Here is a 16,542-nt window from a genome sequence, read left to right as displayed (position 1 = left end):
TAAATGGCAAGACAGAGGAAGACGAGACCCATGTATGTAGGTTGAAGAAGGCCTTGTATGGGTTGTAGGTTGAAGGTCTTTATATGTTTGGTACAGTCTCATAGATTGAAGAGTACTTGTTGAATTTGGGTTTCACCAAAACTATTGCAGATTCTAACCTTTAATATCTGTGAGGAATCTGATATGGTAGTTTTTGTTCCTATATGTGAATGACCTGATCCTTACAGGTAGTAGTGAGAATCTGATGACATGGTGCAAGCGGGAATTGGCCACTAGGTTTGATACGAAGGACATCAGCCTTACACACTGTTTTTTTTGGTCTTGAGGTGTGGCGGGTTACAGGTAATGTGTTCTTTGGTTAAGGCTAGTACACAGAGATTCAGCTTTACACGCTATTTTTTGGGTCTGGAGGTGTGGCAGGTTACAAGTAATGTGTTCTTTGGTTAAGGGAAGTACTTTGAGATTCTAAAGGCATTTTAGATGATGGACTGTAAGCCCTTGGCTATTCCCATGGTTCTGAATCTGAAGTTGACTATTGGTTTAGATTCAAATTGGTGGATCCTTCAATGTACATGTAGTTGGTAGTTTCCTTAATATATTTGATTAATACTCTACTCGATAAACGATTTGCATTGAATACATTGAGCCAGTTCATGCTTGAGTTGGGATCTCTACTAACACTATACCCGAAGTAGTCGGAAAAGTATGCCTAGGATATAGATTTAGACTGCTGCAAAGCATGTGCTTTGATACATGAAAGGAGCACTTCGTTGTGGGTTGAGTTATGTTGGAGATGGAGAGATGATGTTGAATGGCCTTGTGGATTCAGATTGGGCTTGTGATGCTAGTGCTTGGAAGAGCACTTAAGATTTTTGTTTTAGCTTGGGCTCATGTAGGATAGCAGGCAGTAGTAGCATTGAGTTTAACAGAGGCAAAGTACATGACAGCCTCTTCTCCTAGTTGTGAGGCTATTCAGCTTCACAATTTGATAGCAGAAGTAACTATTTAGATGTTGGCATCAACAATTGTGTATTGTGACAACAAGAGTTGCATCAGGCTCTTTGAAAATCCAGTGTTTAATGAACACTTTAAGCATAGACATTCCGGTAACATTTCATTTGAGGACAAAGTTCAGAATGGAGCAGTGGTAACAATTATGCATTGTGACAACCAGAGTTGCATCAGGCACTTCGAGAATCCAGTGTTTCATGAACACTTTAAGCATAGACATTCAGTACCATTTCATTGAGGACAAAGTTCAGAATGGAGCAGTGGTACCTGAGTACGTTCCCTTGGATTTACAGGTTGCAGATAATTTGATGAAGCCTCAGGCTAGGGGAAAGTTTGAGATGTCGAGGGAGAAACTTGGATTGGTTGAGGACACTTTCCTCACAAAGAGGAAGTGTTACAGTTCACACCTTGAGTTGCTTGGCGAGTATTCTTACAATGATGGCATGAGTCATCTATTTAGGTTAATTAACTATTTGAGGCTTGAGTGAATTGCTGCAACTTAGTTTTAATTTCTTTGATTGGGAATTGGTAGTCGTTAAACTAAGGTGATTGATTAGTTAGACAAGTTGATTGATCAGTCAAATTGAGTGTCACTCCACAGTGAATTGTAAGCTTAGCTTGACACTTTGTTAGATTCTTAGCGCACTTGTCTATTTAATGTGCCCATATTTTGTAATGCTCTAATTTTTAAGTTTTGGGCTAGTGCAGTGCATTTCATTTCAGATTTAAGACGACAATTGCAGGTTTGAGAGTTTCGTAGTGTGTGTTTGCTATTCATATTTTCAGTGGTATGTGTTTGTAGATTAACATAGTCAGAGATTATTGTTTTGATTGAAATTTTCATGTTTTGGGCTACCTATTATTAGGATTAAATTTACTTAGTACAGAACAGAATCTGTTTAACATGGTCTGAAGTTAACAGATCAGAGGACTGTATGTTATATGTGCTGAAGACCAAAAATAGTGTTCATGAATATTTTGCATGGGCACGATAAGCAAAATTCTTTTATTTAAGTTTGAAGGAAGAACATATACTTCTTATCCCACAATAATAAAATTAGTTTACATTATAAAGAGAAATGAGATTTTTTGTTGCCAATTTCTAAACTGAATGAAATCAAAATTCACACATACTTTTTATGACATTTTATTGATCCATTTTGCATTTGGTTGCATAAAGTCTAGATTGGAAAATTTGTCAAGCGTTCATGAAATTTTATTTTATAAGTTTGTGTTATTCCATCTAGTAAAACCTATGTTGCTGTTTTCTATGTTTGTAGTCTTTAACTTGATTGTTTTAGTGAGTGCAACTGGTGAGCAATGGTTGGGAAATCCTGCCCTTGTATGACATGTTTCGGGAATCCCTATACATTGGGCATGAATATAATCAATGTATGGAGGCAGTCCCTACTTTCTACATTGTTAACACTTTGTGATTGATTAATATAATACAAGTATGTACTTTTGAGACCAATTAGATGGGAATTGACCTCGTTTCTTGTAGCTCCAAGCCTTTCATATCTCTCACTCCTTTCATAATTGTAGTACAGTTGTGGACATCTATATACAATGGGGCAGAAGTCTAAATGGTCTAACATTATGAACCTTCAAGTTCAAGATTTTGAGGACAAAGAAACAGTTTGCACTGTAGACATGACCTGGACAGAAATCCATTGCCATGATGGTTCTATTGACCATGTCACTTTGATTCCATACAGTAGGCTTCACGACTCCATTAAAGGGGGAGATAACCAGCCTGATACATTGTGTGAATTTGTTTGTAAAGCATGTAGGTCCACTTAAAGTTGCGTACCATCCAAGAGACCATCCTCATCAAAACAATTTAGCATGTGAGTATGCACCTTAAAGACACATTTCACTATGCATGATGTTTGGGTTCTGATTTTTGTTTGATAGTATATTTGCAGTTATTGTTGTTGCCATGGGCCAGAGGACAAAAGGGGAAGTCCTCAACCTCCCATAAGAAAAAGATGTTATGCTTGAAAAAGAGATTGTCAGTGCTATTTCATAGTCAAAGAAATAGGTGATAAATTGGGTGTTTCAATCATCACTTACAACATGCATGCCCATGAAGATTGTAATGTATTGCCATGTCATGGGAAGTATGACAGAAAAGGTGATCCTATGGCCTTGGATTTACAGAAACATGTTTTGGATGACCGAATCTTTCAAAGTTAGAGAAGAATTGACAGAGGAGCAGTCTACACATGATTCACCAGATGATGACACTCTTCAGATTGTCATCAAGGAGGCTTCTCCATTGAAAATGGAAATCCATGATGCACCTGTTTCAATTGTGTTTGATACAGTTGTGGTAGGAGGTGACAGTGCTCTTTAAGATGACAGTACTTGCCAGTTCTCTGTATAGGAGATATTTGGTAAACTAAAGATGGTGCTGGATCACCCCTCACAGTCTCTCTCAAAAGCTTTACTATTGAGAGAGCTTGTAGACAAATTTTAGACTGATATTAATGAGCATTGCATCATAAAGTTAAATTTCATTACTGGTCATAATTCTTGTTGTAGTTCAATGAAAATGAAGGAAAGTTCTTAGTGCTTGTGATAGTTCATTGTAAAGGAAGAAATGTGTTTAATGCTTGTCATAGTTTATTGAAAAGGAAGAAAACTACCCAACGCTTATGGTATTTTATCAGAAAACATGAAAGGTGCCTAATGCTTGTGGAAGTTCATTGAAAGGGAAGAAAAGTGGGATTAGCGTTAAGTTCAAATGATTACAACCAGTGAGGCACTCTAGCAGTCATCTTGAATTATGTGAATCCCAGAGTGTATGAGGCACATGGGTTGCCAAGATAACGTACTATGTGTTTTTTGGTAACATTCTATGTTTTCTGTCTTGTGCCATTTACATTTTATGACAGTGCTCAATGTAATAACTAGTAACATTTACAGTATTTGAAAAGCACAGTAGCTCACAAATTCTGTGAAGCAGGTATGCATCAATCCTAAAGACAAAAGGGATGATACATGACTAAGTGTATAGGGCAACCAAATCAAATTGCTGATTGGTTTGAAATGCAATTCAGGTATGTTCCAATGTTTAGAATTTACGTAAATAAAAATGTCTTTTAGAATGATTCATTTAGTAAAGAACCATCTTCTTGAAATGCATGAACTCGCACTGTGGAGTTGCAACTGTGATTTTTGACTTCTGATGATAGAAGTAAACTGTTTTTTTAAGGACATGGGCTTTATCAGTCAATAATTATAACTCTTAACCTTAAGTTCAATTTTTTTATGACATGGCCTTTATCAGTCAATAATTAGAACTCTTAGTCTTAAGTTTAATGCATGAAGGTGACAATATTTTATAATTTGTGCCTTGATTATACTTTAATAGGCTAAGGTAAGCAAACTGCTTGGATACATCAATCATTGTTCAATAATATATTGCCACAAATTCTGATGAGTCTGTTTATCTGTAAATAATGACATGTATTGAAAAAGCAGGATTATCTTAAAAAAAGATGAATTGAGGTTCTTTTTAAAATCCTCTGAAATACAGTTTATGATTTGTAGTGGTGATCTTCCATTGACAGGGCATGGCAAAAGTATTAGTGTTTTTCAGTTGCCTAGTTTCAAAATGGGAGAAACAATACAAACTGATTAATGATAATAATATTCATAAAAACAGAAAAAAAATGGACTGAAACTTCTGAATTAATTGTTAGTTTAACTCAGAAACTAACAACTTATTGAAAAAGCCTGTTAAAAAATGAAAAATTCATGAGTTCTACCTGTCAAATTCTGGTTTGACTGTCATGCCATGTTGTGGGCCAGAATCCACAAGATTTGTTTTAGCTAGGGATTACTTGTGGTTATTTGCCAATTTCTGCAGCTATAGTACAAAAGACACATTAAAATGTTTTATTCTTGCTGCAGGATGCATTATGTTTGCATTTCTAAATTCTGCTGATCCTGTCCAATGGACTTTTTGAAAAAACAGGGGTTTCCTTTCAGCTGTGAAAGGAATGCTTCAGCATCTAGTGGTTTCTTATTGAGGCACGGGCTTGCAAGTATGCATTTTCCAAACATGTCTTTCCTTGGTAAGACTGTTGAATAAAACATTCAGATATCCTACTAGTATGATGGAATATGCTAGCCACAAGTTTGAAGTCAATTTGTATGCAGGATTTTTGTCCCTTGTAAATTTAATAAGATAATATATGTTTAGTTAAAATTTGTAAAATGTTTTTATTAGTGATGATTTATACATATTTCTCGAGCATGGTTTGTGATGCTGTATGCTTTACTGTAAATTGATAAAACAGTGCAATCCAAGGTGGGATAAGCAAGCTTGTGATGCCCCTCCTAGAAGTCCCTGTGATTTCTTTTAAGAAGGGCAAAAAGTTTAAGTTTTAATAAAGGTCAAGAGGCATATGAAGTTATGTCCGTTCAAGGGAAAAGGTATATAAGGAAGACTAAGCAAGGACATCGAATAGAATATGCCTTTTATTATGTGTTTATAACTCCTTTGGAGCATGGAATTGCGGTTCAATCTAACCTAAGGACAAAATTCCTTAAGGTCTTGAATTAGAGGATGTAATTCTTCTGAATTCCATTACTGAATTAGTGGACAAAAATCCTTTATTCAGATCTAAGGCAATAGGTTCATGTAATTTTTATTATTATAGATGGTTAAAATTGCTGTTGACAACTAGCATACAATTTTAGTGACCTTTCAAAGACATTCCAATTAATTGTAATTCACTGCAGATTCTAAGTTGACTTATTAGCTGCTACTGAAGATAAGTCTGAATTCTTCGAGTAAATTTCTAAATATAATATCTACTAAAGAATCAAACATATTAACTGAATTTTTTTGAATCGATTTCATCTAGAAGCAATAAATATTAATTATTTATTTATAAATTGTGTAGAAATTATCATAAATGAGTGCTTGAAAATTTCCAAGCAGTACATTACAAATGTTATCAAAGCTAGATTTTGCTAGTTTGTGAGTCTTCATATGCAATTTAGTGATAAAGCTGGCAGATATTACCGAAGAGAACTAAAGTTGAAACTCATTCTATACAAGTGACAAAACAAGTGAATATGGTAGATAGAGAAAAACTACTTTGGAGATTCTTCTTTCATGTAAAGTTTGAAAAGAAGATTGATACAATGAGAGGCATGTCGGGTCAAATGCTTCACTTGAAGCAGAATAATATGAATATTTTAAGACATCAGTTCAGTAGCACATGTGATGTCCCTGATTAGGAGCTGAGTCGGCTCTTTCATTTTTTTTGTGTATGTTTTAATAACTGAATAAAGTTTTAAATAAATAAATAAAATTATTAAATAATTTTAAATAAGGCCGACTTGTTTGAAATAGTTATCTTTCTTGGACGCAGCTAAACTGGCTCCAAAATGGCGTGTTAACCGCATGCGAAAACTTGTGTTATTGATATTTAGCTGCAGCTAATTCTGCTGATCACGATCAACGATCTATAATTTTTGCAAAAATCAATAACACGCAGGTTTTTGATCTGTACTGTGCCGTTTTGGAGCCAGTTTAGCTGCAGGCATCTTTCTTGGGCTGACCTTGTGGAGGTTGGGTGAATTTGTATATATATGCGTTGGTTGTTGAGGGAAAAGGGCATGCTGATTCTTGTTATTGTTAAGTAGCGCACATGAGGCTGTCTAGGTCGAAACCCCTAGAGAGCGACTGCAGGCAAGATGACAATCCGCCTGTAGTTCATTCTTTTGTATTGCTTTTCCATTAATCAAAGCCCCCTTAGGGCTATGCACCACTACAAGGCAAAGAAGATTTAAGGGTGAGTTGATATCAGTGGTAAGGAGGTCAGATGCATAGCAGAACTGAGGCGATAGTTACTACCTCCTCTACTGTAGTCTATCAACATAGCAAAGTAGGCAGCTTTAGGTGATCTGGGTGTGAAGGGATCTAGTGTGAAGTGACAACAGTCAGAAGAAATTGTGAGCTGTGTAACATCTGAGCAACCTGCCTGGAATCAAGGATTAGAGTTGCTGATCGAATTTACTCAGAAAATAGTAGCGGACAACAAGGAGCAATCCACAAGTTACATCATGGGTCTGTATATTCATATGAGAATTTGTGAACAGATTTAGGTGTAGAACATATTCTATTTCTGTATACAATGTATTAACTTTCTAGGTATCCGTTTTGATGTGAGAACACAAAAATGTAACCATTTGATCTGGCAATCACTTAATCTTGGTGTGTTGGTGTTAAAGGGTTTTATTGTTTCAATATCTGAGTTGTGAGAGTTCACAAGCTGTTTAGAATTGGGAACTTTGAGTTGGTATATTTCAACACAACGAGTGTCTGTTGGATTTGATGATAGACCTCTACGTCCCACTTTAATTTGTAGATAACAGTAGTCTAAACCAAGGGTCATCAAAAGAAACCAGATTCAAAATTTGCATCACTCGACTGATGTAATAAATGAACAGGGATCAAATCGTAATTTAGATTACTTTGAAATGGCTTCCAAAGGCAATACTAATGTTCAAACAAACAATTTGTTAGCTAAGAAGATGATCAATGTGTTAATGGCAAATTAGGTAATGAAATTATAGAGCTTGATAGAAACAAATATGGCAAGGTTGATTCTTCCTGTTTAGAGATGACAACCTAAACTGTCATATTCGGGTTGGCACTTAGGGTGTGCAATGCAATAGTAATACAAATGTCAACTATTCACCAATTTTTTCAGTTATTGAATCCAATGCTGGTCCAAAACAAGTGATAAAATAGGAGTGCATTCATATTGCAGGAAGCATATTGGATGGATTTGATGATGACTATAATCTCACAAGCTTGTTTGCAAAATGCAAGGAGGAATAGTAGCAAGAAAAGTGAATCAAAATTTCCCATACAATTGAATGTTCATACAAATTGTTGACAACTCAGTAGACAATTTTTTATTTGATTTCAGTATAATATCTAAATTTGATGGAGGTGAGGATGCCTATACTTTAGCGGGTGGAAAAGTTGGTTCCGCTTTTGAAATTCATGGAAATCATTTTGAAGAGTAATACTTAGAATTTGAGAACACAAAAGGTGAGATTACTAGAGCAAGCAATGATTTTTATGATCACCCATGGATCATGAGTTATTTCTGGAAAAATTCCTGATTGTATCAATTACAGAGTGTGACAACGTCAAAAGTCAATCAAAAGGATATAAAATCATTTTAGAAAAGAACATTGCATTTAAGGTCATAGATGTGTGTCATTCCTTTAATTCTAATCTTAATATATGGAAAGCTCACTTTCTTGCTTTGATTTAAAGAGATATCCATGAAACTGTGCGAAGGTTGAGCTAACCCAATTAGGTCTTTACAGATATGGTTGATGCAAAAAAGTAAAATGATCTTTGAATTGATGCTTCCTTTACTTGGTTTCGAACTATGCTATTGGTAAATGTCATTTTTTTTATTCTTTTTGAAGATGAGAGAAAACTTATCTTAATTTATGGACCTGGCCAATTTTCAACTTTTGGTTTTGTTGTTGAGAGTCATTGGGAGATATGAGTACACGAGCCAAAAGAATATTGGACAATAAATTGTCCTTATACTTCAAAGCATGATGTCAATCTTATGACATTAAAAGACTATATTGGCAGCCTAGTTGTGGCAAGTATGGTAACTCACCCTTCATAGACATCATTCTAGTATAGAGTTAGACATAGTCGAGACGATTAGAGAAGCATCACTTGCTGTAGAGTTTTCAATTCCTAACTATATCAAAGTGTCATTGTAGAAGCTAATCACATCACAAGGAGAATTGATGTCTACGAATTACAAATCCCCAAGGTTGATTTGTGATCTGGGTAATTTTAGGAAAATCCTAGCTTTAGATTGTTTGAGGACAAGCAATTTTGGAAAGGGCAGATTGTAATGCTATGCTTCCCCCTAAAAGTCCCTAGATTTCTTTTAAGCGGGTTAAATTATTAATAAACCAAAAATTATGTTTTAATAAAGGTCAACGGCAAAATCCCTTAAGGTCTACAATTGGAGGATGAATAGAGGATTGAATCCTTTTGAATTCCATTACTGAATTAGAGGACAAAAACCTATATTTGAGATTTGGGGCAATCTTACCTAGAGATTGCATGAAAGTTTCATTTGTTAGAATTACCATCAATAGTTGAAAGGAAAATTGCAACCATAAAATGACAGTTTTCACATAAGACATCCATGCAAACAAGTATTCATAATCCACATGCAAGAGAATAGACAACATACCCATCAAAAGATGAGACAAGATATATCCTCGGAAAACCATCAAGAAGGAAAAAATCAGCCTCCAAAAGCATCTGAGACTCATGTATTAGTTAGCAATGAACATTACAACACATCTTTAGAGTTTGCATGAGCACCTCTAAAACATCAAGCCTCACCAATGCATCCTCTATGTGTCTAAGCATGAATCCACACGTCCCATACCATGCTTCACATATGCACTCTTTAAAAGATAACTTAAAATCCCAATAAGTTAGCCCTAGAAAACCACCCTTGTATTTGCTTTGATAGAAACAAGCTCACACAAAGCCAGTAAGTGGTATTACTTAAAACCATATGACTAAAACCATGAGTTATGAACCCATTGACCCCAAAATGAATTTTGGGTACTAAGTTTTCACTTCATTAATATTTCAACAATATTAAATTAAATACATTTTCCTAATGTAAGATCCCACATTAAATACATTTTCCAATATTACATACAACACATAAAGTGGCCCCATGAATGTTAACTTCTAGTGATGCACGCATGTCTAGGTCCCCTTAGGTGCACCACATGCAAAATAATAAAATAGTTTTTATAAATATTATACAAGGTGTACAACACCTAATTGCTAACATTCTCCCATTTGTATACATTGCATAAGGGGGTAACGAGTAACCTCAAACATGAACAAGGGAAAAATCCCCACAACCACATACGCCATCAAGGAATCAAAGTGCTCCATGTGCTCCATCAAGATGAATGCTCTCATCCTCCTTCATGTCACTACACAAAGATAAGAAGCCATCGAAAGAGAAGCCACACAATCTATCACAACGAAGCATAGATCTTGCCTCTACTGATATTCCAAACACCAACACTAAATCCAAAGGTATCAATATGCACTAGTAGTTGTCAAGATACACTATCCATAGTTGAAATAATATGCACCAGTAGTAAAATCATGCCATTAGCATATGCAACCTATAAACTACAATTGTAAACTCCATGCTCAAACCTATCAAATAATAATACACACATCTAAGAACTTCCACTGCATGGATAAGGCAAATTTGAAAATAATCAAGGCATATCAAGTCTACCAATAAAATCACATAGAAAGTGTAATCATATAGTACCAAGGAACAACCACAATGATATGCAAAACTTGTAAACTAATAACTTATATGTACAACTCTCGTCATAACTCTCCAAAGCTCTCCCATGTTTTCCACACCTAACAAAGTAAGGAGATAAAGGAAGCTCCATGTCATTACCCACAACATAAGTGAAAACACATGACTACAAGCTAGTGATCACTAGAGCTCCAACCGATCCCCAAAACCAATGTCACATGAAACCAGACATCTAGGAAGATAACCAAGACCAAAGAGAGAAACTGCAAATCATACACTTGTAGAATGTCTTAGTTACACCTCTAAATGCAAATCGTGTTAGTATGATCTCCTTCACAACACCCCAAGAGAAAAGTCATAACAACACCCAACTTGTTCAATCACCAAGATCAAACATAACATATGTATCATGTAACCAACATGGTCTCAAATCAAGAAGATCAAACTCAAAGTAAACATTCCCATATTAAAAAAACAACCCAATAACCAACTCCTAAAACATCATCATGGTATCTTAATATCAACTCATATACACAAGGAAATAACCATGTTGTCCATCTCTCAAAATGAACCCTCTAGAACTAACCATCCATCCATAGCTCAAGATCCATATCTATGAAAGATAAAGCATAAAACATAATGCACCTAAAAGGAACAATGGGCAAAGCCTCTCAAGTAGTAAATCATCAAGAAGGCTATAAGTGGGGAATGAGAATGCTCTTCCAAGATATCTAAGTCACGACGACTCATATAAGAACACTCTCCTTATAGGTCCATGTTGACTCATGTCCAACTAAGGTTTAGGCTCCTTAGACTTCTTATTGAAATCTCATCAAGAGTGTCCATCTCAATGCACGTCTCTAATCAAAAGAGAACTCTAGCCTCACCTAAGTTTCCATGTATCAATGAGCACCTGTAACCGATCAATACATGTCAAACTCCAAATGCAACATAGCATCACAAAGTAATCAAGTAAATAATTATGTACTCAATACAAAGAGAACCAATCAAGATCAATGCCAAAACTCCAACCTGAAGGATTAGTAATCTAAACATGACAACATGATCTCAAATTTCCTACGAAGAACACATTCTACAATTGAACATATCAAACACTTGTATCATGCCAAAAATCTAAATACGTAATCAAGAGTATACCATGACATAATAGCAACCCTCTTTCTTAGTTTAAATTGGATGGTAATTGTGAAATTAGGGCAAGATAAGGGATAACTGAAGAGAGATAGTGATAAGAGACTACTATAGATGTCCCACATAGCCACAAACTAAGATCTGGGCAAAATAAGAGATTTAGAACATGTTCCCAGAAGTTCGGCCTAATGTTTTGGGACCAAGTAGTACAAATTTGCCTTGGTCCTTCGACTTTCGCTCTGTGTCGAAAGCTGAATTTGTTTGTCATCGTCAACCTTGTCGAAATCCCCAAGTATAGCTCCTAAGCTTGTTCCCTGCACATAGAAAGAGAGAAGGTAGTGTTGTCGATAGGGGTTTGTTTTAGGTCAAACCTCGGTTTAGGAATTAACCTTGAATTGAATAATGTAAATACTGAAGTAAATGCTAAGAGATATACCTCAGATCTACAATTGTTGATGGAATGATTGATGATGCAATGCCTTTTGAAAATAATCACAAATGTTGAATGTAATGGAATGACAAACAAATGAACATGAAAACCCTAATAAAAAACACATGCTTACATGAAGATTGATGTAACTTCGATACATAATGCTTGGAGGATGAAATGCTGCCTTGAACCTCTAAAAAATGGTTGATGATGATTGCTTGAATGCACTAATGCTAGGCATGGATTCTTAGTGGATCTCAAAATGAATTAATAGGTTGTCATTATATAGGGTTCCCTAGGTAAATTACCAATTAGGTTAACCTCCCATGGTCAGTGTAGAGAAGGGGACCAAAATCCATTTGGGAGGGAAAGGGCCTACCCCATTTCAAATTGGGGCCTGTTTAAGGGGGACTAGGGTGTTTTGGGGCACCCTGGTTCAGGACCATGGCAATCCATGCCCTGGTCTTCCAAGAAATAGGACCTACCAATCAGAAAACATGGAAGAGACCTTTAAGATGAGGCCCACCTAGCGATGTTCATGACATCGGAGTTGGAGAAGAGGGCCAAAACGAACCCACAGGAGGGACATATCTATGACACGCCAAAGTAGGAGCACAATCATGAGGTGTGAATTGTATCAATTTTACAATTTACGACGCTACAAATAGCTCCCTTCCTCAAGGTCCTCTTCATTATGGTTTGTTAATCATGCAAAATGAGGAGTTAAGAATTATTTTAATTGCTATTATTAATCTATTTTCCAATTACCTAAATCTTGTTAATTATCAATTAGAAATTGCAGCCAAATTCATAAAGGCAAAATTTATTTCCAAAATTTGACATCCATTCCAATGAAATCCATACTTTCATCAGGACACGATATACTTACATACATACATACATATGTGTGTGTGTGTGTGCGCGCTATGTGTGTGTGTGTGTGTGCGCACACACACACACACACGTGTGTGTGTATTGTGTCCTGACACACATGGTTTGTCAATTACATCATGGGAGTTTCCTCTTTAGCTTCTTCCTCATTTGAGGCACTTGTAGATACAGTCACATTGACATGTGGAGAGTGGAAGCATTGCATTCACAACCAAAAGGGAAATCTCTAATGGCTAAGGGCTTTGATTTAGAGTTGAGTGTTGGATTTAGTTTGTGGATATAGGTTCTTAGAATGTTTGATTGATTTCTTTCCTTTCTAGATCTTAAATATTTTGGTGGTTTTTGTCAATGGCTCGATGTCGAATATTAGTTCTATTTTCATTTTTGGTTATACAATGTTAGTTGTCTTGGATCCTTCTAGGTTGACACATCTAGGGTTTGGTTTGCTTGCAACCTTTCTATTTCCCTTTCTTCCATGTCCCATGGCTGCCAACAAGAAGTAGCCATATAAGTGCAAGGAAGGTGTGAGCACCTAGGTCCTAAAATCGACATCTATGCTCTGATACCTATGTAATGACAACCCATAAAGGACCCAAATTTTATACACATTGTTTTTAACCCATCCATACATGACATTCATGATACAAGTAACATACATTAAAAGAAAATCAAATAATTTTATCATCTCATAATTACATAATGGTTTGACACACATGATTTGTCAATTACATCATGGGAGTTTCCTCTTCTTCAAATCCTCTTTAGACTCTTCCTCATTTGAGGCACTCGTAGATATAGTCACACTTCCATGGAGAGAGTAGGAGCATTGCATTCACAACCAAAAGGAAAATCTTAATGGCCGAGGGCTTTGTTTAGGGTTGAGCATTGGATTTATTTTTGTGGATCTAGGTTCTTAGAACATTTGACCGATTTCTTTCCTTTCTAGATCTTAAATATTTTGGTGGTTTTTGCTAGCGGCTTGATGTCAAATATTAGTTCTATTTCCATTTTTAATTATACAATGTTACTTGTCTTGGATCTTTCCAAGTTGACAAATCGAGGGTTTGGTTTGCTTGCAACCTTTTTATTTCCTTTTCTTCCATGTCCGATGATCGCCAACAACAAGTAGCCATATTAGTGCAAGGAAGGTGTAAGCACCCATGTCCTAAAGTTGACATCTATGCTTTGATACCTATGTAATGACAACCCATAATAGACCCAAATTTTATTACACATTTTTTTAACCTTTTTGTTTCCTTTTCTTCCATATCCCATGACCGCCAACAACAAGTAGCCATATTAGTGCAAGGAAGGTGTAAGCACCTATGTCCTAAAGTTGACATCTATGCTTTGATACCTATGTAATGACAACCCATAATAGACCCAAATTTTACACACATTTTTTTAACCCATCCATGCATGACATTCATGATATAAATAACATACATTAAAAGAAAAAATAAAATAATTTTTATTATAACTCATAAATTTAAATTTCTTCATAAATATTAATGGAGTAAAACAATCTAACATTGATTGGAAGCATGCCTTATGAGTTCTATGGGGTCATGTAGGATTCTCATTTGTAACTTGCTCTAGATTTCTTGAGGTGCAATGTGAACTCTCCATAGTGGATTCAGTCCCTATCCACCCCTCCAAACAAATTTTTTGGCCCCTGGCGAGTGAGAGATATTGAATTGGTCTACCACTCATATGGTAATATTCCTCCTAATGACCAAACACCTAAGGTATTGACTACCTTATAAATTTAAGACATGCCTTAACCTACTATGAGTTTTACGTTCTAGTTGCTATCTACCCATTCCCATTAGAAATTCTCCTTTCCCTATGTGAGATTTTGCCAAGATCAAGAGGCAATGGAAAGCACAAATAAGAGAGAACAAAATAGATGATAGAAATAAACTGTATTCTATCAAGATGAAAATACTGATCAACTGAATCATCAATCGTTACATACAATGAATATGAGCCCGCTTATATAGGCAAGGCTATATGGATATGTGAGCACACAAACATGACATGTGGCTCAATAAGAAACAAGGGTAGGTAGGAAATAGGTGTGGGTAGGTAGGAGAAACAATAAAATAGTCCACATGAGGTGGATCACCCACTGAATGTGGAGTGTGACAACAAGATCAACACCATAAAAGGTGGAAATTCTCCTACACACACTATCCCAATGTGGCACAAACACCCAAGTGTCTCATACCCAAACTACTATGAAATGCATTTCCTAAGTAAACTTAAGTAAGGTGTAATAATATCCAAGATGAATAATTATTTACACAACACCCTGTAGTCCATTGGACGACTAAGTATTGAGGACATCTGTCATGGGCATGTAGTTGGACACTAGACCTACATGCTCCTAGCAGAATCCATCTAATACCCTAGATCAATTCAGGGCATCTCTTGCCTACATGTAGCTTGAGGTATCCATTTGCTAATTAAGTGGTATGACTGACAGTCTATTGATAGAGTATGCTTCTTGACCATAGTCAATCTTGAGTAGATAAGCTTATCTTAAATAGGTCATACGATTTAACCTTTGTAATTACCTCAGATAGAGAAGACTAGTCTATGTGTAGAGGAATACAATCCTACCTATGCACTCATAGGTTTTTAACTCTATCCATTATTGTAAAATCCAACGCCTATTCCTATCTTAGAATTATAATTGGAATGAGAACCCTAATTTAAAAGTAAGAAGTTTCCCAACCCAACCTCTTCTATGGCTCAATTAATAATTTGGTGTTGTCACAACATGAAAGTTTCAATGGGTTGTTTATAGCCAAGATATTACGGTGACTTCCAACCAATAGTAGGTTCCAAACTTGCCTAGTGAAAAGCCAATAAGGTCAAGGACTCGTTGGACGCCCAATGACTATTTGCTACTACCCGATATTGGATTAAAATTAATGTAACTATTCTAAGTCTGGTTTTAGCATTGGTTGGTCAACTCAAATGCTAGGCACACGTTGAAGAGAGGACTTACCCTCAAGGACAATCAAATGTATATAAATTTAACACACACACACACACACACAAACTTCTCTGGCATCTTACTTTAATTTAGTAATTCCCACATAACATAACCCATAGAGACTATTCACTTATTAACCCTTTTTTGAAGTTAACTATTCTTTTGTGGTTTAACCTTTCTAACCACAAGTATTCAAACATCCATAGTTGATGGTTTCATTACAAAAGTTATATTGTTTATTGCTTTGTCTCCTCAAATGATCTTCTTCCATATGAATAAACAAGGTTGCTATGATTTAATATTATGGCTCCCATCAACCTAAGGGCTGAATTTAAGTTGTTTTCATATGGTTGAAAAGAGCTATTGGTAGTTTACTTTTTACTATCAAAAAATGCATGTTATCATGAGATCTAGGAAGGAGAGATAAAGCTCATTATAAGGTTCTAACTCTTAAATATATGTAACATTTAATTTTATAAGGAAACTGCTTGTTTGCTTTAGGCTGCTATGAGCATGAAATGATTTTTTTGTGAAAAAGTGGATAGCCTATAATTTATAATTCATTTAACCAATTGAATATAATGAAATGGTATTAATAATTATACTTAAGAGGTTAGAACAATTGTAGACCTGTCTCTTCTACTTAATTAATGAGACATCTTTCC

The sequence above is a fragment of the Cryptomeria japonica genome, chromosome 10 (assembly GCF_030272615.1).
Source record: "Cryptomeria japonica chromosome 10, Sugi_1.0, whole genome shotgun sequence".
Classification (NCBI taxonomy): domain Eukaryota; kingdom Viridiplantae; phylum Streptophyta; class Pinopsida; order Cupressales; family Cupressaceae; genus Cryptomeria; species Cryptomeria japonica.
The sequence above is the reverse complement of the archived record's forward strand: the minus strand, read 5'-3'. Positions refer to the sequence as shown.